We start from the raw sequence: 24,101 nt of genomic DNA, 5'->3' as shown, positions 1-24,101 counted from the left end.
CTAGCTACCTGGAAGTCAGGCTTCAACTAGAAGCCTTCAGATGAAAATGTAGAACTCTCAGCTCCACCTGCACCATGCCTGCCTGGATGCTGCCATGCTTTTGCTTTGATGATAATGGACTGAACCTCTGAACCTATAAGCCAGCCCCAGTTAAATGTTGTTGTCCTTATAAGAGTTGCTTTGGTCATGGTGTCTGTTCACAGCAGTAAAACTCTAACTAAGACACTTAGAGACACACTTCCTCCAACAAGTCCACACCTTCTAATCCTTTCAAAAAGTGTCATTCCCTGGTGACCAAGTATTCAAATCTCTGAGCCCATGGGGGACACTCTCACTCAAACCACCACTGGTCCCATGATTAAGACCATCTCTTGGTAGTAAGTACATGGATGGTCTCTTCTTCCAGCTGGTTGTCAGCGCCCAGCTTGAATCCACTGGCCTTTTTATAGTTCCCATTACTCATGATGTCCCGAGCCCTCAGTTCCTGCCAGCACCCCGTTCTCTGAGATACTCTCCCACATTCACTTATCTCTTCAGTCAGTACATGTCACATACCTACAGCCATCATGTGCTCCGATTCTTCTCCCTACCCAGACAATATCCTAGGATGGCTACATGACAGGATCTCTGGAGGCAAACAGATCAGAATTAAATTCTGGAGCTTGTGACTACTAGCCATGTGGTCCCACGATTGGAAGAGAGCTTGAGGGGCAGGAGAGAGATGTCTTAGAGGTGAAGAGAGCTTGCTGCGTTGCAGAAGAACTGAGTTCATTTCCCAAACTCATATTGGCTGGCTCACAACCACTTGTCGCCTGAGCCTTGGAGGACCCAACATCCTCTTGGCTTCCCTGGACATTCTCATTCACATGTGTACCCCCCATAATTGTCAATAATTCTTAAAAACCCTTGAACCCCAGCTCTCTTGTTGCAATGTGGAAATGACACACACACACATCTCTGTGACTTCTGGAAAGCAATCTTATGATGCATGGGTACTGTCTTAGTTAGGATTTTACTGCTGTGAACATACACTGTGAACATACGACCAGTGCAAGTTTTATAAAGACAACATTTAATTGGGACTGGCTTACAGGTTTAGAGGTTCAGTTCATTATCATCAAGGGAGGAGCATGGCAGCATCCAGGTAGGCATGGTGCAGGAGGAGCTGAGAGTTCTACTACATCATCTGATGGCTGCTGGCAGAATACTGGCTTCCAGGCAGCTAAGATGAGGGTATTTAAGCCCACACCCACAGTGACACACCCACTCCAACAAGGCCACACCCATGCCAACAAGGCCACACCCACTCCAACAAGGCCACACCCACTCCAACAAGACCATACTCACTCCAACAAGGCCACACCCAATCCAATAGGCCACACCCACTCCAATAGGCCACACCCACTTCAACAAGGCCATACCCACACCAACAAGGCCACACCCACTCCAACAAGGCCACACCTACTCCAACAAGGTTATGTCTACTTCAACAGGGCCACTCCTAATAGTGCCACTCCCTGGGCGGAGCATATATAAACCATCACGGGAACTCAAGGTTTTTTCCTTCATGTTGCAAGTTCAAGAACTGCCTGTGGTTTTTCCTACCTGCTGTGACAAAATATGAGGCTAAGACAACATCAAGAGGAAAGATTTATTTTTGGCTCATGGCTTAAAAGATACAGCCAATCCATCATGGTGGGGGGCATGGCAAAAAGAGAGGTCCCAGCTGTTGGTAGCAGGAACTTGCTCACATCTGGGTTCATCCATCAGGAAGCAGAGATAGACATGGAAGTAGGCCAACACCCCTATTCCAGAGATCCACTTCCTGCAGCCATGCTCCACCTCCTAAAGGTTCCAAGGCCTCCCTTAAACAGTACCATAAGTTGGGGACCAAGTGTTCAAATACATGAACCTGTGGGGGACACTTCACACCCTGGACACAGGGCTTCCCCACCCTGCAAGCTAGTGTGACCACTGTCCCCATGTTGCTACTGCATTGTTCTTGTGTGGTTGGCCCCGTGAAAGAGTTTTCCCTGTTTGAATTAGGACAGACCCTCCCATTCCATTTTCATGTGTGTGTGTGTGTCGTGCCTGTGTCTGTATGCATGTTTGTGTGTGCGTCAGCACACTTGTGGATGCATGTTCAGGTGTGTGTACATGCATGTGGAGGCCCAAAGTTGATGCCAAGAGTCATCTCTCTTTACCCTTTCACCTTATTGAGACAGGGTTCTCAATCGAACCCAGAGCTTACTGATGTGGTTATTCTGGCTAGCTAGACTGCTCTGGAAATCTCCTGCCTCTGGTCCATGATGCTGGAGTAGCATATGGGACATCATGCACACCTGGAATTTACCTGAGCTCTGGAGAACTCACACTTGGGCCCTTCCATGAGCCATCTTCCCAGTCCTGAATATGAACTGAATTCCAGATTCTCTTCATTTTTCTTCCTTGCTTTGGAGGAAGAGTCGTGGCTATAAACACAAGCTGGCTGGGTTTTGACTTGACCAGTTCCTAGTGTGATGCTGGCTACATGCCTGCTCTCCTCTGCTTGTAGCAAACGCTGTGGGAGGCCATCGTTCGGGTGCTATCTCCAGTGTGTTTAGCCTGGGCAGACCACAAGGGAAGAACATAGACAAGGAGAGTTGTTCAGAAAGCTCTGGTCTTCCTCCCAGTTTCTTCCCCGTGGCCTTTCTCTTTCTGTTTCTACAAATCAGGGGGAAGATCAGCCCAGTGCATGGAGACAAAGGCTTTTTACAGCTTCAGGCTTAGGGCTCTGGTTGCCTAAGCTGCAGGTCACACATTCCCTGTAAGCAAACCTGTCCACACCTGACCTTCACTTTCCTCTTCTGCAGACTAGGCACAAAGACAGTCTCTGTTTTAGGGGACTTGTGTTAGGAGAGAGGGGAAGGAGGGGGAAGGGGGAGGGAGAGCGGAAAAGGGGAGAGGGAGGGGAGGGAGATGGGAAAGTGGGAGGGGAATGGGGAAGGAGGGGAAGGGATGGGGAGGGAGAGGGAAAGAAGGAGGGAGGGGGAGGGAAAGCAGGAGGGAGGGGGAGGGGAGGGGGAAGAGAAGGGAAGGGGGAGGGAAGAGCGCCAGAGAGAGAACACTTAGAGTGTGGGCACAACATTAGCCAGGATGCCATCTCCCCAAGACCATTAAATCAGCGCATACTGGTCCATTGCAGCTTTGCTCACTCATCTATTTTGAGAAGAAGGTGATAGGCCTGTCTGGTCTAAGCTGGAGGTACCTGGAACGAGCTGTTTGGGGAGAGGTGCTGATTGTAAGCCCATCAGTAGCAGGGGAGTTGTTGACTGGAGGACAGAATTACGGGGCATTCCGAGAATTATACAGCTTTTCAGAAAGAGCCCATCATTTCTCGGTACTCCGGCACGACGATCCAGAAGAACTGGGCCGGTAAGGTCTGATGGGTGTTTTGTATGAGATGCTCACTAATGGTGATGTGGGAGTCATTACTAACACCCGGCGGAGGGAACTCTGAGTCAGGTCTGAGAAGCATAGGTATGACGGGCTAAAGTCGATATCAGAAAAGCTGGCCAGCCTGTTCTACCACAACTGTGGGAGATTTAAAAACTAAATTTATCATAATGGTCATCGTTATCATCGTCATCATCACCACCACCACCATCATCATCACTCTAACTTGCTCATTGCAAAAAACAAAATTCAAATCAAACTTAGTAGAACCCAGGACACCTCTGTGTTCCACCATCCCTTGACAGAGTGACGGTGTTGGTCTGCAGAATGTGCCCCTCACTTCTTTGATCTATTTTGAGCTGGCTCTTTGGGGACACTGCAGACATGGGGACAGCTCTAAAAAGGTGACTTTCTGCAAAAGCGACGACCACCTCTGAAAGAATCCCATTAGGACAGCAGCAGTAGGGAGAGGCTTCTATAACGAGACCTGTTCCCAGAGACAAGACCCAGCTGTGTCTCTCTCTGCATCATGCTGTCACTTCTGTGACTTTGTGATGACTTTTTCTGACGCGAGACCCCGGGCACCCAGCCCTTTCTGTGCTCAGAGCGGTGTATGAGCTTCAGCCATCTTTCTCGACTGTGAGCTTCCTATCTGCGTGAGTCTCGTGCGCAGATGCAGAAAGTGGGGTTTCCCTGGCTGGTTTACGTATTGCCTGTTTATTTCACAGACTCGCGTCATGAAAGCTTTGGAGAGTACGTAGGCAGAGAGAGCTTTCCCTACGACTGGGAGTGAGTTTATTTAGTTATTCAATAACCGCATCTTGACATCCTCTCAGTTCATTCCAAGAAGGAGAAATGGGGGAACACCGAGGAGATACAGGGTCAAAGCAAGGTCCAAACTCCAATTTCGAAGCTCCTGTCTACTGTCAGAGGACTTAGACGGCTCCACCCTTCTGGCTCAGCATCCCTCCATCTCTCTTGGGTTGGTTCCACTCTGTGTGAGTGCTCTCTCTCTGTCTCTGTCTCTGTCTCTGTCTCTGTCTCTGTCTCTGTCTCTGTCTCTGTCTCTCTCTCTCTCTCTCTCTCTCTCTCTCATCTCAGGGAATTGACACCTCCAACATTCAATGCAATCCAGGTTACATTCCCACAGCTGTAGGCTCTGACACCCCCCCCCCCCAGGGCTTCCACGAGGGGTGCCTGCGCTCAGCAGCTTCCCTTAACGATTCTATAAGCTTTTACTCCTGGATCCCTCGTGACTGTAAGGCCAGAACCTCATGGTCCAAGCTGCCAAGTGTGCCTGCTTCCTGCTTGGAATGAAGCCTGACCCCTTCCTTGGCATAAGCTTTGATCTGATGCTGCTTTGTAGGAATGGAAATTTTCTCATACCTCTTCCTTTCCACCAGCTGGGAGGGGTCTTGCTCTGGAGGGCCGCCCTCTTTCTTTCACATGGAATTGGGTCACTGTCTCTTTCAGCACAAGCCTTGGCTTCACATTAAATTCCCTGGTGTGCTTTTTCTCCCCAGACTGTGCATTTGGTATTTCTTTTTGCCCTGCCTGCTGTTTTCCACTAGAGACATGTAATAGAATAGTTATTAATAACTGTGCGACAGAGTTAATATCTGTCAATGAAATTTGTCCCAAACTTTTCGATTTAGCAGCAAGCAGATCCTCTTTTCAGTTCTAGCTGTCTCTCTGTGCATTCCCTCCCTCACTTCCATCTCCCCTCCTCCTCACCTCTGATCCTCCTGTTCCTGTCCCCCTCAGGGCTAAAGCACACCCATAAAACTTATTCTATTCCTCACTTCCATATATCTCCCACCCCGGCCCCTTCTTCTATACCAGTGGTTCTTAACCCTTTTTAGAAAACCTCTATCTCAAAAATATTTATATTATGACTCATAACAGTAGCAGGATTACAGTTATGAAGTAGCAACACAAATAATTTTATAGTTGGGAGTCACCACAATGTAAGGAACTGTATTAAAGGTTCACAACATTACAAAGGTTGAGAGCCACTGATATGCCTTACCTCTCTGGGTCTATGGTTTGTAGCTTGGTTATCATGTAGTTAACAGCTAATATCTACATATAAGTGAATACACAACATATTTATCTTTCTGGCTCTGTGCTACCTCACTCAGAATGATTTTTTTCTAATTACACCCATTTGCCTGCAAATTTCATTATGTCATTTTTTTTTAACAGCTAGGTAATACTATACTGTGTAATTGTACACAATGTAAGTGTACATTGTGTAAATGTACCACATTTTCTTTATCCATTCTATTGGGAGATATTTAAACCTGTTTCCAGTTTCTGGCCTCTATGGATACAATGGCAACAAACACAGCTGAGCACGTGCCTTTGTGGCAGAATCCTTTGGGTATATGTCTAAGAGTGGGATAGCTGGATGTTGTGGTACATCGGTTCCCATCGTTCTGAGGAACTGTCATACTAATATCCATGGTGGCTGCACAAGTTTGCCCCTCCACCAGCAATGGAGGAGTGTTCCCTTTGACCCACATTAAGGGCAAAAACTAACCACACAGTGTATCTCAAGAATGGTCTTTAGTCCAGTCGCTAATACTGGTGTCCTCTGAAAGCTTGTGAGCAGGGCCTCCATAGTCCACGTTGGTCTCAGCACTATAGCCTTCCAGGCTCCAACTAGCATGACCCGTTAAGTAAGCCATGCTCACAGCATTCAATGTCACAGCATTCATCTGCTTTCCCAGTCCAAAGTCCTGAAGTCTCTGCATCCCTTTAAAAAGCATCGTGGCAGGGCAATCACGGCAATACCCAACTGCTGCCAACTGCTGCTTCAGTTACTTTTCTATTTCTATGACAAGACACCATAACCATGGAGATTTATAGAAGAAAGAGTTTTGTCTGAGGCCTACAGTTTCAGAGGGATAGTTAAGAGTCCTCGTCCCTCATGGCAGTGAGCATGACAGAAGGTAGGCTAGCCCAGAGGTAGAGTAATAGCTTACATCTCAGTGCACAAACGTGATGGGAGAGAGGAGGGAGGAAGGGAGGGAGGGAGGGAGGGAGGGAGGGAGAGAGAGAGAGAGAGAGAGAGAGAGAGAGCGCTAACTGGGGAGTAGTGTAAAATTTTAAAACTTCAAAGCCCATCCTCTCAATCCTTCTCAAGCATTTCCACCTACTGGGGACCAAGCACAAAGCATATGAACCTATGGGGCCATTATCATCCAAACCACTACACAGATTAACAATGGTGGGGTTTCTTTTGGGAACATAGCAAGGAGGCTGGCTGCACAAATGAACTCTGAGAGACGGTACAACACAGGCAGAGCTTGTATAAACTCAAGCTAGACTGAATTCCCAGCACAGAGGAGTGGCTGTGGATACAAAAGGCCTAGCCCTGGCCAAGAAGCTGTTTGTAAATGAGAGCTGCTGGGGGAGGGGAAAGGTTTCCTTCCATGGAGTGACACTGGGTACGCCCACCACAGCCAAGGCCAAGACTCGAGCTCGGGAGTCGTTGGCCAATACAAATTGGACTCTGGGTTTTTCAGTAGCTTTTTTTTTTTTTTTTTTGATTATTCTCTTTCTTTCTTTTTCTCTATTTAAGAGAGAGGAAGAGCATGAAGTTGGGTGAGTAGGAAGTGGGGAAGGATCTGGTAAGAATTGGGGCACAGGAAAGAATATGATTACATGTACCGCAAGAAATTCTCAAATCCCTATGGCCCTGCTACACAATTTCCCAGCTGTTGGTGATAATCAAAGTTTCCTTCTCTACTAGACTAGACCTGCCAGGAGAAGGCATTTAGTTCTCCTCCTCTTCCTCCTCATCTTCCTCTTCCTACTCTTTTCCTCTTCCTTCTCCTCCCCCTCCTCCTCCCCCTCCTTTCATTTAGACAGATTCTCATATAGTCCAGGATGCATTTAAACTCACTAAGTACCTGAGAATGATCTTGAACTTCTGATCCTCCTTTTTTCACCTCCCAAGTGCTGAGACGACGGGCTTGCACCACCCTGCCTGGCACACATGGAACCCAAGACTTCATGCACACTAGGGAGCACGTTGCCTCAGCTCCAGCCTTCAGTCTGCCTGAAACTTCATTAACCAGGGAAGACTGAATTTGACCTGCAAGAAGGGAGCCTCAGAGTCACACATCCCGGGCACTCAGCCCCAGCTTTGACTCTTTTTGCACCCGTCCACCCTGAATCCTTCTCTGTACCAGTGCCTCCATTCCCTCCTGCCAGAAAGAGGTATTTAAACCTCAGCAGTCTGCCCTTCTCTTCTGAGTCCCATACCTTGTTTAGCTGCTGCGCTTCTGCACAATAATAAACCTGCACGTCTCTCTCCTGTGAGTCTGCCTATTGTCTATTTATTGCTTGTACTAAAACCATCGGACCTTCAGAGGAAAACAGAACATTCCCAAGGGCTCTCGTTAACACTGAACAAGCTATTTAATGAGTTTCCCCCCCATCGGTGAATGGAGCAGAAATACCCCCGCGTCTACGGGATGACAAGGTTTACAACTATTCTCAGCGCTTGTCAGGTGCTTAATCCCATGGTGCCCCGCTCTTCCCACTATAAGGAGTGCTGTTGCTGATATGGCCATGAGGAAATTCAAGCTTAATGTTACTACCTGCTGTTGGTTCTGGGCACCAGAACCCAAAAGCTATCATTTAAATTTTCAAATGAGAGAACTGAGGCCTCAGAAACGTGAAGGAGAATGAGGGTGCTACCCCACGTGACTGGTCAGCTCCTGGGAGCCCTTCCTGCTCCTGTACATTTCCGGCATGCTTGTTGGATGAGAGCTGCTCACTCTTTTGGAAGGCACTTGGTGAGAGGTTTCAGGGGACTGCAGAGGCCACGCCCTGGAAGATGGAGGCTCTGAGCCTATCAGGTGCACGTTGTCTTGGGCAATTACCACTAGAGCGGCTCTCAGTGCTGGGTACCCTTGTAGCAGACATCAGTGCCCAGAAGGTGGCGCTGTAGGCTCTCCCATGGCCATGATCACAGAGGCAGCGATACAGCCTCAAGTAGTTTTGTGAAAGCTGTAATTTGCAAATGTAAGTACTTAAGACGACTTTCCTGAGTTATGGAGTCTTTCTACCTTTCAACCAAACGCCTCTGTGCGACTGCAAATTGCTTCTTGTGGGATGCTGCCATTCCTCCATCACACTGGGGGAACACAGGGCTAAATGCAGAGAAACGAACCATTGTTGGTTTATTTCCTTATTGAACATTGTCAGCATATTCAAAACGAACCGGTGATTGTACAAAATGTACAAATCAATGAACATATCTCCAAAGAGTATTATGCAAACACAGCATGCACAGATCTGCAGTTGAGGGCACGGGTTCTGGGCCTGAGAGACCCTGAGTGAGAGGCAAGCCGAGGAACCAACACGGTAGCATGTAAATCCCATCCCAGAGCAGTGCCTGTTCACAATCCGGGTTATAGGTTACCAACTAAGGCCCTTTAGCCGTGCAGATTGTTCCATTGGCTGTTGGTTAGAGAAGGACGCAGGGTGAGAAGAATGGAGAGATTTCTTGGGAAAACAAAGCATTTTCAGGGTGCAGCTGGAGTTGTGCTGGCTCTTTGCAGCTTGCTGAGGTAGAGGTCACTCTGGGAACTGACGTACAATGGGGCGGGAGGTCATTCTGGAATTTGGATTATACTGGAGTCAGAGGTCACGCTGGGATTTAGGATATACTGGGGTAGAGATCATTCTGGAATTTAGAATAGACCAGGGCAGGAGGTTGCTGGGATTTGGGATATGCTGGGAAGTCAGTCTGAGATCTGGGATATACTGGGTGGAAGTCAGTCTGAGATCTGGGATATACTGGGTGGAAGTCAGTCTGAGATCTGGGATATACTGGGTGGAAGTCAGTCTGAGATCTGGGATATACTGGGTGGAAGTCAGTCTGAGATCTGGGATATACTGGGTGGGAAGTCACTTTGGGATAGCGAGTGGTCAATATTTCCATGTCCTGTGCACTGAAAGCTTATGTAATTGAGCAAATCAACAGAGTGAAGCGCTGTGCTGGGGACCATGTGTGTCTGAGGAGCCATTGCTCCCTTGCTCCAGACCAGTACTCCCTGGCTTGCATCCCTCAAGTGACCCATTCATAGAGAAGCTTGTCAAAATGGACAGATAAGTCTCCTCCCACCCAGGGCTGGAGTCTGTTTCTCCATCCCCTGGCTCTGGCTTAGCATGTAGATCAAACTCTGATCAACAGGGTTGAGCAGAAGTCATGGCCCGTGTGATTTAAACTCAGCCCACAAAGGCCTTCCCTGTTCCTGCTGTTGTTTCTAGAACAGTGACCACCTCATGCTCAAGCCTGGTTGGCCTGCTGGAGGCTGACACCCCAGCTAAGTGCCCCTGGGTAGCTGATGATGTCTGCTGAGCCGGAGCCATCTCTGCAGATCGTGAAGTGCTGGTTTGTCACACAGAAGAATCTGCTAATTGACTTGGGGGATGTAAAATCTCTGTGTATTTCTCTCTCTGTACCCCCTCTCTGTCTGTCTCTGTCTGCCTCTCTCTGTCTTTCTCTGTCTCTCTGTCTGTCTTTGTCTGTCTCTGTCTCTCCCTGTCTCTGTCTCTCTGTCTCTCTGCCTGTCTCTGTCTCTCTGCCTCTGTCTCTCCCTGTCTCTCTGCCTGTCTCTATCTCTCTCTGTCTCTCTGCCTGTCTCTGTCTCTGTCTGTCTCTGTCTTTCTGCCTCTGTCTCTCTGCCTGTCTCTGTCTCTCTGCCTCTGTCTCTCTCTGTCTCTCTGCCTGTCTCTGTCTCTCTGCCTCTGTCTCTCTCTGTCTCTGCCTGTCTCTGTCTCTCTGCCTCTGTCTCTCTCTGTCTCTCTGCCTGTCTCTGTCTCTCTGCCTCTGTCTCTCTCTGTCTCTGCCTGTCTCTGTCTCTCTGCCTTTGTCTCTCTCTATCTCTCTGCCTGTCTCTGTCTCTCTCTGTCTCTCTCTCTGTCTCTGTTTCTCTATCTCTCCATAATTGAAAAGGACAAAGTATCATGTCAGAAAAGTGTAGAAGCAATATATGCTTTTGAATTTTGGCGTCATTATGACTTTTGAACATACTTTGTTCTTTTAGTTCCTTTGCCCACTGTCTCCCCCGTCCTGCCCCAATCTTGCTGGGTTCTCTCTTCCCTGTAGTGTCCCCTTCTGCCTTGACCTCACAAGTGAGGCTGTATTTTACTAGCTTCACTTAAAGATGTCCCCTTTTTCCTAAGACCTCTTCTCCCCTCTCACTGTCTCCTTTCTAGCTTCATAGCTCGCGTGTCTTAAGTCAGCAGGTGCTTTACCAGCTGAGCCGTCTTCCCAGCCTTTACATTAGTTTTGGAGACACTAAAAAGGTCTTAAATATAATCTTGGTCATAAACGCCAACCACTAAGAAACAGATGTGATTCTTTTAGAGTCGCCAAAGTAGAAAAGAGGACAAAAAGTTTGAAGAAGGGAGTGGCCCCTGCCTCTTGCAGATGACCCTTGAGGTGTTTGCTGGATGGCCTTGAGAGGCAGAGAAATGTGACACCTCGTGATGTCACACAGTGTGGCACAGCTTGCTGTCCTCCAGCTTCAGACTTGTAGAAGGCCCTCCTTTGTGATCATAAAAGCTTTCAATGTCATTTCTATTCCACAAGACAGCTCGTTTGTGCAGGTAAATGCATTCAGTGTCGTTCCCATTTTGTGCCATGCAATTGCTTGAGCAAATGACTTGGGATAAGAGCAGGGGCTGGGATAAGAACAGCATCGGCTTTTAGAGCGTCTTATCTTCAGGTGTGGACAGAAGACCACCTGCCCAGCATCACCTGGGACAAGGGTCTGCCTGCTCAGCATTACCTGGGACAGGGGACTGCCTAACACATCTGGGATAAAGGAGGACCTGTCCAGCATCACCTGAGACACGGGACCACCTGCCCAGTATCATCTAAGACAGGGGACTGACTACCTAGCATTACCTGGGACAGGGGACCACCTAGCTAGCATCACACGGGCAAGAACAGTAGAAGGGCTTCTTTGAACCACACATTTCTGTGTCTGAGCTGAAGTCACAGGTTCTGAGTCTGTGGCAAACAATGTGACTGTCTGGAGTGCACTGGAAGGGGAGGGAGGAGGCAGTGCTGCCCAGTGGTGAGCTCCTAGGTGAGTCTCTTATTAAGTAGAGAATCTTAAAGGTCTCTGAGATGCTGGGGTATGACCTAGAAAGTGTGGAGAACTGGCTTTGATTTGACCTCTAGAATTGTGTGTGTGTGTGTGTGTATGTGTGCATGTTCATGTGTATGTTCATGTGTGTACATGTATGTGAATGTGTATATGCGTATTCGTGTGTGTGTGTTCATGTATGTGAATGTACATGTGTGTGTATGCATGTGTACGTGTTCGTGTTCGTGTGTGTGTGTGTGTGTGTGTGTGTGTGTGTGTGTGTATGCCCAGGCCTTATGCATGGTGAGCAGATACCCTATCACTAAGTTACACTCTTGGCTCTCAGGAGAGAGTTGTTTGATAAGAAAAGCTGACTTCTCACAGGGAGAAAGGACTGACTCTGACAGAGAGACCTCCATCTGATTTAGGATGCTGTCATTTAGAATAAACTTTGTGTTATTGAAACATGGCTGACTCTCTAGTAAATTAAAACGATTATCAATTCCTGTGTAGTGAGCTCCCCTGCCACGGAGGAACTTAAAGTTGTACTGACGTTTTTTTATCAGTCATATTCTGTCTGGTCAGCTGTTCAGACGAAATCTACGTATTTGTTTATCTTTATGTGTATGCGTGTGTTATCTCTCTGTGTATGCCATAGGCGTATGGCTGTGGCAGAGGTCAAAACAGAGTGTGCAGTTCCCTGGAGCTACTGTTACAGAGGCCTGGGTGCCGCCTGAAGTGGGTGCTGGGAACGAAACTATGGTTGTTTGGAAGAGTAGCAAGTATTTTTTTTTTATTTCTTCATAAATATGTCCATATACTTTTAATTAAGAGGTTGAATATAAGCACTTAAATTCAAGACATATGAAACAGCTTCTGTATAAAAGGATGAAATTCATAATGACTCAGTGTGTTTTTTAAGCACTTTTCCCCCAACATAATATTTTTACTGATTATTTGGGAATTTCACATAATGAACTTTAATCACACTTACTTCTCAGTTCTTCCACCTCCACTCCTCACCCTGTGACTACCCTTGCCCCCACCCCCCAGAAAAAAGAAGAAAGAAAACAACAGAACAAATCCACACAAATCTGATTGTGTTACCCATACACCTACTGGAGCCCGGTCAAACTCCCAGTGGCCATCCCCTTAAAGAAGACGGAGCCCTTCTCCACCCACACCCTTGCCAGAAGCAATCAATTGTGCAACGCTCACTTAAGCATCCTTACCATGCTTTTTAAGAGTTCTTCGCCAGAAGCAATCAATTGTGCAGCTCTCACTTAGGCATCCTTACCATGCTTTTTAAGAGTTCTCCTCCATGGCTTCCTGTCTAGGCTGTTATTTTCTGGGGCGGGGTGGGATTGTCACAGAAGCCTTCTAGTGGCCCTCTCTCTCAACTGTGAGTAGAGCATCAAGTATTCTTAACCACTGAGTCACCTCTCCTGCCCCCCCCCAGAAAGGATTTAACTCGATGGGTCTGTGTCACAGTAAATCTTCATAGTCAGTCTGACTGAATTTAGAACCATCCAAGGGGACAGCTTAGGCAGAAACTGTGAGGGCATTTCTAGAGAGGTTTAATGGAGGAGGAGGGTCCACCCTAAGGATGGCTCGAACTCTTCCCTGGCCGAGGATGCTGGACAGAAGAAAGAAGGGAGGAAAGGGAGGAAGCCATTAAGCACCCAACATCCATCTCTTTCTGCCTAATGACCACAGACGCGACGAGCTGCTTCATGCTGCCACCGCTGTGTTTTTTGACCATGAGGGATGGTATTCCTTTTTAAGTCACGGGCCCAAATCAATCTTTCTTCAATTCAGTTGCTTCCATCAGGCATTTTGTCAGAGCAGCGAGATGCTCAAGGAAGCCCCTGAGGCTGCACCAGCACATGGGCCAGGCACCTTGAGCTCGCTGAGAAGCTGGCTCTTGAAGCAGGGTTGCCTCCTTCCTCATTTCAGAGCCAACCACGTTTGTCTCAAAGTGTCCTCCAAAGCTCCTTGTCTGGGGATGGGCTGGTCCCGCAACTCTGTCACGGGGGAAAGGGAGAGAAGAGTAGAAGAGTCCAGGAACAAAAATATCGTGCTCCAAGAACAGCTAAAGAAGAAGGCAAATTGTTTCTGACTGAAGTTACTATTGTCTATCTCATAATACAAAAGTTCCTGTAATGGAAGATTAAGGAGACAAGAGAAGTTCAACCATGGAATGCTCCACCATGGTGGAAAGGGAGTGCAGCCATGAGATGTCCAGTGAGATGTCCAGCAGCGAGATGTCCAGCTGTGAGATGTCCAGTGAGATTTCAGCAGTGAGATTTCCAGTGAGATGTCCAGCAGTGAGATGTCCAGCTGTGAGATGTCCAGCAGTGAGATGTCCAGCAGTGAGATGTCCAGCAGTGAAATGTCCAGTGAGATGTCCAGCAGCGAGATGTCCAGCTGTGAGATGTCCAGCAGTGAGATGTCCAGTGAAATATCCAGCAGTGAGATGTTTGGCAGTGAGATGTCCAGCAGTGAGATGTTCGGCAGTGAGATGTCCAGCAGTGAGATGTCTAGCAATGAGATGTCCAGTGAGATGTTTGGCAGTGAGATGTCCAGCAGTGAGATGTTCGGCAGTGAGATGTTCGGCAGTGAGATGTCCAGCAGTGAGATGTCTAGCAATGAGATGTCCAGTGAGATGTTTGGCAGTGAGATGTCCAGCAGTGAGATGTTTGGCAGTGAGATGTCTAGCAGTGAGATGTCTAGCAGTGAGATGTCCAGCAGTGAGATGTCTGGCAGTGAGATGTCCAGCAATGAGATGTTTGGCAATGAGATGTTTGGCAGTGAGATGTCTGGCAGTGAGATGTCCAGCAGTGAGATGTTTGGCAGTGAGATGTCTGGCAGTGAGATGTCCAGCAGTGAGATGTCCAGCTGTGAGATGTCCAGTGAGATGCTCAGCAGTGAGATGTCCAGTGAGATGTCCAGCTGTGGCAAGAATGCTTGGTTGAGAACTCCAGCTGATAGTTCAGCTTCCTCAGTGGGCTTCTTTCTGTTGGATATGGTGAGCACCTGACTTGATGTTTTTCTGTTTGTCTGTCTGTCCGTCTTTATATCTATCTCTATCAATCAATAATCTGTCATCGATGTATTTATCTCACCAATAATCTGTCACCGATGTATGAATTTATCTCTATCAATAATCTGTCACTGATATATTTATATCTATCTTTTATCTATCTGTCTGTCTGTCTATCATCTGTCATCTACTCCTCACTTGCTATTTATCCCTTTTACTTTTGCTTGCTATACACTTAATAAACTCACCCATTCAGAACTGAAAGCACGGCTATCCCAGGTCATTCTCTAGACCATGCAGAGCGCTGGGTCACCCTAAGAGCACACAGCAGAGGTCAAGATGCTGTTTGTAACTTCGCTTTGAGACCCATGCACCGCTGGCCTGTAATAATCCATTAGTTAAGTGCCGCCGTTCAGTGCTGAGGCCACATAAAGGTGTGGATTCCAGGAGGTAAGGATTAGTGGGGACCCCTTTGGAGGCTGGCTAACACATGCCTGGTGTTCACTTCATGAAAATACTGGTAACCAGTAACAATAGATACCTTTCCAGGCACTAAAAGCAATACCACTCCCACTCCCTTCACACAATCTTACAATAACACAGAAGTCATTTATCGGTGTTAAACATTTAGAGGCAAGCTGCAGGGCAAACGTGAAAGACTTAGACCGTGAACTCAGAAGGGATTATAAAAGCTGTTAAGAAGCACAAAAGCCAAGGGATTTTTGACAGGTTGTGAAGTGGATGGGAGGGAGGGGGAACAGAGAAAGAGAAACAGGAGTTAACAGGTGTTTTACAAAAGCAGATGCTGTGGGGAAAAGGAGAGGCTGAGGTGAGCATGGTGGGGCACACCTGTGGTACAAGCACTGTAGAGGCCAAGGTCTGAGGATCCTGAGTTAGAGGCTAGCGTGGGATACATAGCTGATTTAAGGGCAGTGTGGGCTACATAATGAAATAGCCTCAAACCCAACCAAATAAACAAGACAAACTAATAACAGCAAGAAAAACACCGTGAAGTTCTAGAACATTCCCAGAAGAAGTGAGCCATACCTATGAGGAGCCGAGTTAGACAGTGGCTCTGTCAAAAGGTGTGAGCTCCTCTCTTCCAGCTCAGGTATGGACATGCTGGGTCCTGGATCCTAAGGAATATTTCCTGAATGCCTAGGGCCTGGGTCAGAGGGCACATGATTCAGAGGGACCTGGAAGGAGAGCTGCAGAGTGTCAGCTCTGGACACAGGAAGTAAGACAATCCTTGTTTGTCATGTGCCATGGTATAATGGCCTCCAGGTATGACATGGCTAATACTATCTTCTATTTTTACACACATTGCTCTCTCTCTCTCTCTCTCTCTCTCTCTCTCTCTCTCTCTCTCTCTTTCTATGTGTGTATACTGCATGACTTTTGAAGGAGTGACAGGTCAGCTGCATTCATTACTTCCCTAGGTTCTCAGCTCTATACAGAAGCCTGGACCATCACAGCAGCCTCCAAAAGCCCTCAGCCTGACTGAGAAAAAGCAGGATAAATCATCAGAAGTTTGAGTGTTAAAAAGTTAAAACAAGCTGGGTGGCGGTGGCGCACACCTTTAATCCCAGCACTTGGGAGGCAGGGGCAACCGGATCTCTGAGTTTGAGGCCAGCCTGGTTCACATAGAGAAAGCCTGTCTTAAAAAAACCAAAAAAAAAAAAAAAAAAAAAAATGCTGGTTATAGAACGAATGTCTATCTTTCCAGGCTTTTTATTTTTACATTTAATTATACAGATGCGTGCATATTTTAAAATGAAATGACTAATTTCCTCTTTTAATTCTATTTCAGAGCAACGGCTTCTTGGAGGTCTCCATGGTACCCATGGCGCAAGAAGATTCAGATCAACCTAGATACCATCAAAATACATGCAGTACCTTCCATCTGTACAAAACATGGCCCCACACTTAGAAAGCTGGCTTTTGTTGTTCATCCTTTACTCCTTCCAACCACCTAATATGTGTGGATTGCACCAGGGACTGTCTAAGGTTTGGGTGACACTTGGACCAACCTCCTTAGGGCAGGGGTTCCAAGAACAGGCTGGGTGAGTATCTCTCAGACAGGGTGAAACAAGAGAATACTGGAATACGCAGGGTGTCTGATCTTGATATAAGCTACAGAAGGTAAAACGCAGACAAGAGGGACTTCAAGTGGTAAGGGTGAGAGGACAATTGGTGTTGGCCTAAAATACCCGGACAAAAGTACTTAGGGGGCAGAAAAGGTTTAGCTGGCCTTTAGTTCTATGATCCAGGGTCCATCCTTGAGGCTGGTAGAGATAGGAACTCAAGTGGCTAGTCACACCACATCCACAGTCAAGAGCAGATGGGAATGCATGAATCCTCACTCGCTTCTTATCTTTCTCTCCTTTCCCTCTCCCTCCCTCGCACCGCCCACATTTGGTGGAAGCTATGAGGCATCAAACCGCGTTTCCTCTCCGGTTTCAGCACCACGGCCGCGGACAGCTCCACGTGGCCGGAACATCTACCTCAACGCAGTATTTCTGAGTCAAAATCAAGACTTACCAACTAGGATGACTGTCATGAGAAAGAGCAGTGACTCATGCTGGCCAAGTTATAAAGGAACTAGGCTCATGGAACTAGTTTTAAATGTCAGCTTGGTGCAACCTAAAGTCGCCTGGTCTCAGTGGAGAAAAGGGCTGAGCTATCGAGAAACGTTATGCTCGGAGAGAGGAGGCATGCATCTATCAGTCAAATAAGAGATGCAGTTCTGGACTGGGAAGATGGCTCAGTGGGTAAAGGTACTTGCTGTGTAAGTATGAGGACCCGATTTTGAAACCCTAGAACCCAAATAAAAGCTTAGCATTAGTGTCTGCAATCCTAGCACTTCTAGAGGGGGAGGCTGGGGGAGGGGACAGGAGAGTACCCAGAAGCTGGTTATTCTGGTCTAACCAGTGGCAAACTATAGACTGTCTCAAACAGGCTAGAAGGCAAGGACCAATACTCTTACATGTACACATACACACAGGAAGATCCATGTCAGTTTTTTCCTGCTACCCTAAGTGACATCTAGATTCACATTTTCTCTGCAGATGCAGGGGCTGGAGCTGAAGCTTGCACACAGCCCATATGTGTACCATCAGGAGCAGGGGCCTGAGGCCAGCCCGCCATGAAACCTCACATGGCTGGAGGGTATACGTGGGTGCTGCCTGCTGCAGCGGAGGGCAGCTTCGGGATCATGCAGGACTGGATTACAATCTTGTTTTCTCATGCACTGTCCCTTATTTCTGAGCCTCAGTTTCTTCCCTGGGAACAGCACTGTTCATCTCGAGGGCTTGAGTAGACTAGAGAGACAGCAATGAAAGCACAGCTTGCACAGATCTGGTACTTAGCTGATGGTGATCAGGCCTAATATGAAATACAAAGTCACAATGACCTTGTGGATTTGATGCGTTCAACCTTGGGCTGCAACTATTTTGGAATTTGGTAAAAAGCAAGAGCTAACAGAAGCAAGTCCCCATCATCTTCATTTCCTAAGAAGTTTGTAACGAAAGAGAATACCCTAGTCTGTACCACCATGAGGGCTGTGGAATTTGGTGCAGGGTAAATAGATTCTTTGCAGAACAACACAGAAGCCCTCTTAACATTGAAGCACTACAAAGCAGTACATTTTGTCTCCCAGGCAACCAACAAACTAGATTCTGTCCCAGATCGAAAAAAAAGAAGTCTAAATGTTCTCCAGGGAAGGCTTGAACTTGACGCACATATACCAAGGGTCATAGTTCTCAACTCTAGCTCCAGATCCTGTGTAGACCGATTCAGGCAAAGGTGGTCTTTGCAGTCACGGTTCAAACATCATGGTGGAGCATCTTATGCTATATCTTATTTCCAGACTGGGAACAAGGCCACCGTGAGCCCAAGCTGTGTGTGCATCACTCAGGCATGCAAGAGAGAGACCCTGAGTTTGTCTGCCTTCAATGCATTGCCGTTGAAGCTGGGCTCTTGGCTGTGTCTCTGGCCCCTGGCTCCTTCTCTGTGCTGCCTGAATTCTGAGGGCTCATCTGGTGTGAGGAGATTAGGAATTGCCACTTGTTGGCTCTGGATGCCCACACTCCCATGATATCCTCCAAGACTCCCGTTATTCTCTCTATTGTCCCTAGCTCCTGAAGCACACAGGGCCCTGTTTTGTGGACCCTCACGTCTCTCTCCCAGGTCCCTCAAAGTCTTATCTAAGGACACCCGTCTCAGTTTTTAGTTTCTGTTACCATGATGAAACACACTGACAAAAGCTACTTAGGGAGATAAAGGTTAGTTTTAGCTCCCAGATTATCCCAGATTATTGCCCATCATAGTCAAGAAGTGAGGGCAGTAGGAACCGGAAGCAGCTGGTCACATTCACAGTCGAGATCAGAGATAGCACTACTGCCTATATGACTGCCAGAGCTCAGCTTTCTCAGTTCAGGGCCCAGCCCATGAGAAGGTGCTGGCCAATTTCAGGGTGGCCCTTCCCTCTTCAGCTAAACCAACTGAGAAAAGTCCCCATGGGCATGTGGGCAGGCCAACCTAATCTACACAATTCCTCACTGAGACTGTCATCTCGGTTGATTTTAGATTGTGTCAAGCCACTGGCACTAACCATTGTACGACCTGTGGTTTGAGGCTCAGTCTTGTGTGTCACTCTGGGCCCCCATATTTGTTGCATCATGAGATGCTAAGGGCCTCGATGGCATGACAATCAGCCCTTCCCTGCAACCTCCACCAGAGACTGTGTTGATATTTCACCCACCCTTGACACTGGTGTGGACGTTTCTCTGGAGCACAAATGGGCCCACATTCTGTACATCTAAATGTTTCCATGTTACTCGTTGACCCAACAAATAGCCTGCACCCAGTTCTTGTACTCTGATAAAATACTTCTATAATGACTTAGGAGTTTTGAATTTAAAGTTTGTTACGGTTCAAATATGGGCAAATTTGTACTTGAACACTTAGTTCCCAGCAGGGGGTGCTGTTTGGGAGGCCATGGAAGGGGCGGAGCCTAACTGGAGGATATTGGACACTCAGAGTTAGCGCGAGGACCTGATGGTTATAGGCTGCCTATTTTCTGCCTGAGTTTTCTTTACTTCCTGGTTGGTGACATTTAACAAGCCACTGCCTACTGCCACCCTAGACTAAGCCAATTTAGCTGCCATGCCCCCTGACCATGAAGGATGATACTGTCTCAAGACGCCGGCTAGAATAAACCTTTCTTCTTAAAGTAGCTTCTGTTATAACAACGAGAAAAGTAGATAATGCAGAGCTCCTGTACTCTTCCGAGTTCACCCCACTGCGGCTTGCGGGGAGCTGACCTCTGCCCTTCCCTGCTGCCCCACTTTCTGTTATACGCTGCATCTTCATCAAGCTTGTATGCGCGTGTGTGCCAACCAACCATGATAGACAGGCACAGCCAAGCTTTAACCAGACCCCACAAGATAGCCAACTCTGGGTCTCCCAACCACCAACAGTTGGGACCCTGAGGTTCCTGCTCTGTGTGGACGCAGGTGTGGGTTATTTGGCAGGAAATTCTGCACCCAAACAGCAGAAGAGGCTCCTAGGAGAATTGGGGGACAAATGGAACAGTTAGTTCTAGATGCTTCTGGATCATGTAGAAGTCCACGGAAGTCCATCCACGCCCAAAGCCCAGTCACCCAGAGCACCGCGATGTTAGTCATTCCATGAGGTGACGTTTTTGGAGCAGCCTCGGGCTAACCATTGGCTTGAGTGGCTTCTCGGAGCTTTCATTTTTCTGCTAAGAAAGGCCTCTATCCACAGTTTCCTTTTATTGAATTTCTCTTTGACATTTTATCAGAAGAAAATGTCTCATTCATTGCAAACATTTAAAAAGCTACCCTCAACAGCACCCTAAGCCCAGCATGTTTCCTGGTCTATAAATAATAGGTCATGTTCAAGCAGAAGGCTCCAGAACCCCGACCTGAACATTCTTGAATAGAACCTTCCTGTGTGTGCATTTGGTCTTTCTTCTGGATGGTCTGCCCAATAGAGCAGCCCCATAGAGGGAGCCTGACATTTACCATCCCAGCATCCTTCCTTCTTGTCCCATGAGAGGGGAGGAAGGGCAGGCCTGAGATGCTGTGTTGGATGCTGAGTCTGTGCTGTTCCTTGAGGTTGTTAGTCAGGGAGACTCAGGTCTACTAACAAGGCAATTTAAAGAGAAAACCCATAGAAGAGACTCTCGAAGAGAGTAAGGTTCTGGGTGTAAAGCAGTTTCACAGGGACACTTAAAAAGTTTGGTGAAGTATACTTGCTCTCTGTAGGCTTGATTCCAACACACATGCATGCATGTGAACACACATGTGCACACATATACACATACACACATACGAACACTCACATACACGCATGCACACACACATGCACACACTGATATACACACATGCACATATGCCACTGCATACACACTCACACATACATACAGGCCAGTACGTGAACACATGCACACACACACACACACACACACACACACACACACACACACACACACACACACGGGAGGGAAAGAGGTCCATGTGTCTCTTTTAAAGTTCTTTTTTTAAAAGAAAAAAAAAAACTTGGGTTGCGGGGACGTTTGGAGTGGATGTAGTGGTTTCTGGTTCCCACTATGCAGTCCTGACTGGAATGCTGTCCACTTTGGTCACCATTGGTGTTAAACATCCCTGATCTTGTGGCAGAGCCTCTAAAGAGAAGAATTACCATACTTATGGCTGGGGTTCTGCGCACAGTATTTCAGAGGCCTCCAGGCAGACTACAGACTGTGAAGAAAAGTGTAGAATCTCTCATTGGTACAGAATGGATTCGTCACAAATTTACCAGATCAAGAATTCCAGATAAAGTGTTTCAGCCTAGACCTGGAGATCATGAAAAATATGGTGGGGACCCCCAGAACCCTCATAAACTGCACATTGTTACAAGAATAAGAAGTACAAAGATGTGTCCATATTGGGAAAAAGATACGATCAAGATGTTCAGACTACAGAAGGCACACAGCCCTGAGATTCACAAGAATGCAAAGCTGAAAATGGTTAAACTCTTGATATGCATCCAGCCCCTGCAGCTGCCTCAGGGACTTCCCACAGAAGAGACCATGTCCAGCACTGGCCTCAAGAGCACTGGGGAGGTGGCTGTGCAGTGGCATCTAAAGCCTGTGGAGCAAGAAGCAAAGTCCTGACGCCATGCAGCTTCTGCTCACAGATGCACTTGCTGAGGAGACCATTCTCATTAAAGTGCATGTTCATCCTGTCCAAAGAGAAAAAGAAAAAGAAAAAGAAAAAGAAAAAGAAAAAAAAACTTATCTATGTGTATGAATGTTTTGTCTGCATGTATGTCTACATAACACTTGTGTACCTGGTGCCTCGGGCCTCAGTTGAGGCCTGAATAGGGTATCAGATCTTCTAGAACTGGAGTTACAGATGGTTGTTAGCCACTGTTTGGGTGCTGGGAATCCACCTCTGGTCCCCTGGAAGAGCAGCCAGTGCTCTTAACCACTGAGCATCTTCCAGCCTGGTCCCCATGTTTCTTCAGTTGAGCACAGTTTGTTTGGTTGAGGAATGGCCTCACTTTCTAGATCAAACTGGCTTGTCGTCCAGCCTGGGTTCAAACTCCCAACAGTCTTCCAGCCTTAATCTTCCCGGAGCTGGGGTTGCAGGTGTGAGTCACCAGGCCTGGCTCAATGGGGAACTTTGACTGACAGAGGAAGTGTGCCCTTCAGTGGGTCATAGCTTTGTTTCCCCGCTGTGTTCCAAGTGTTTTCATTTCAAATGTTAGAAATCCTAATTGCTGGAGGCTGATATTTTCGAATTCTTTGTCAGAGGGACTTCACCTTAGATAGGCTGCACAAGTTAACCAAGCCATCCTCTTGGAAAACTACACAGTAGTTTCTTCAGCTTGGATTTCAGGGACTTCCCCTAGCTACATGTGTGTCTGAAGCCAGAATTGTCTTGTGGAGACCTGCTGGGTCCTCTTTCCTTCTCCTCTTTATTTCTCTGGAAACAGAATTTATCAGTTTTATACAGGACGGGATGGCAAGGAGAGTACATTGGTAGTATATTTTCTTGTTCCAGCTAAAAATTCTCGCAAGTCTGAGACTGTGACGTTAGGGGTTAGACTCTGTCACACCATGACGCTAATTTTCTATCAACTCGACTGGATTTAGACTCACTAGTCAACAGCTCTGTGTGGATCCATGAGGAAGTTTCCAGAGAAGCTTAACAGAGGAAGAACCATCCTGAATGTGGATACCATTCCATAAGCTGGGGTCACACACTGAATAAAACAAAAATAAAAACAGAAGTGACCCGAGCCTCAGCATTTACCTCTGTCTGCTTCCTGACCATGGGTGTGACATGACCTCACATGTCATGCCTTCCCACCATGATGGCCTGTATCCCCTTGTGGTGGTTTGAATATGCATAGCTCCATAGATAATGTGTTTGAATTCTTGGCACATAGGGAGTGGCACTCTTAGGAGGTGTGGCCTTGTTGGAGTGGGTGTGGTTTTGCTGGAGAACTCTGTCACTGAGGGGAATGGGCCTTGAGGTCTCAGAGGCTCAAGCCCAAGCTCAGTGGATCACAGTTGTTTCCTGCTGCCTGCCCAATGCAGATGTAGACCTCTCAGCCCCTTCCCCAGCACCATGTCTGCCTGCATGTCGCCATGCTTCCCATCATGACAATAATGGACTGAAATTGTAAGCCAGCCCCAAGTAAATGTTTTCCTTTATAAGAGTTGCCATGGTCATGGTGTCTCTTCACAGCAATAGAACCCTTAACTAAGACACACCTCAAACCATGAATTGAAATCAATCCTTCATTGCTTAAGTTGCTTTTGTCAGGAACTTTGCCACAGCAATGAAAGAAAGTAACTAACTGTCTTAGTCAGGGTTTTACTGCTGTGAACAGACACCGTGACCAAGGCAACTCTTATAAAGAACAACATTTAATTGGGGCTGGCTTACAGGTTCAGAGATTCAGTCTATTATTGTCAAAGTGGGAACATGGCAGCATCCAGGCAGGCATGGTGCAGGAGGAGCTGAGAGTTCTACATCTTCATCTGAAGGCTGCTAGCAGAATATTGGCTTCCAGGCAGCTAGGATGAGGGTCCCACACCCACAGTGACACACTTACTCCAACAGGGCCACACCTTCTAATAGTGCCATTCCCTGGGCTGAGCATATACAAACCATCACACTAACACACAGAGAGCTTTGCAGTTTTCATGGAGTGAGAGGTAGAGGGGAAGATGGTTTTGATCCTGCACTGGATATGTGTGGTTGGAATATCTGGGGATGAAGTGTTAGAGAAGTTATAGTGGCTTCTAGCAAGAACAGGGCAGGAATACCAGGGGCATCCTACAATGCCCAGGAAGACTTTTCCCACAACAAGGGGTGATGTAACCCAGTGTCAGCAGGGCTCTGCCACTTTTGACTTTCTGGTCTCATGTCAGAAGCAGTTGCTCATGTCCTTACATTAAAAAAATC

The 24,101-nt window shown here is 47.3% G+C and overlaps 1 long non-coding RNA gene and 1 pseudogene across 1 annotated transcript; one reads left to right on the top strand and one right to left on the bottom strand.

Moving 5' to 3' along the window:
• Positions 1 to 1,637: 1,637 nt before the first annotated feature.
• Positions 1,638 to 7,751, bottom strand: LOC143441220 (uncharacterized). Its single transcript, XR_013108448.1, has 2 exons — positions 7,353 to 7,751; positions 1,638 to 2,604 (listed from the first exon to the last, which is right to left on the bottom strand). It is a non-coding gene; the product is annotated as an uncharacterized LOC143441220 (long non-coding RNA).
• Positions 7,752 to 21,304: 13,553 nt separating this feature from the next.
• LOC117704598 (large ribosomal subunit protein uL30m pseudogene) lies at positions 21,305 to 21,845 on the top strand (annotated as a pseudogene).
• The last annotated feature ends 2,256 nt before the right edge of the window (positions 21,846 to 24,101 follow it).

Source organism: Arvicanthis niloticus, chromosome 2 (genome assembly GCF_011762505.2).
Source record: "Arvicanthis niloticus isolate mArvNil1 chromosome 2, mArvNil1.pat.X, whole genome shotgun sequence".
NCBI lineage: Eukaryota > Metazoa > Chordata > Mammalia > Rodentia > Muridae > Arvicanthis > Arvicanthis niloticus.
This window is presented reverse-complemented; position numbering and strand designations above follow the sequence as displayed.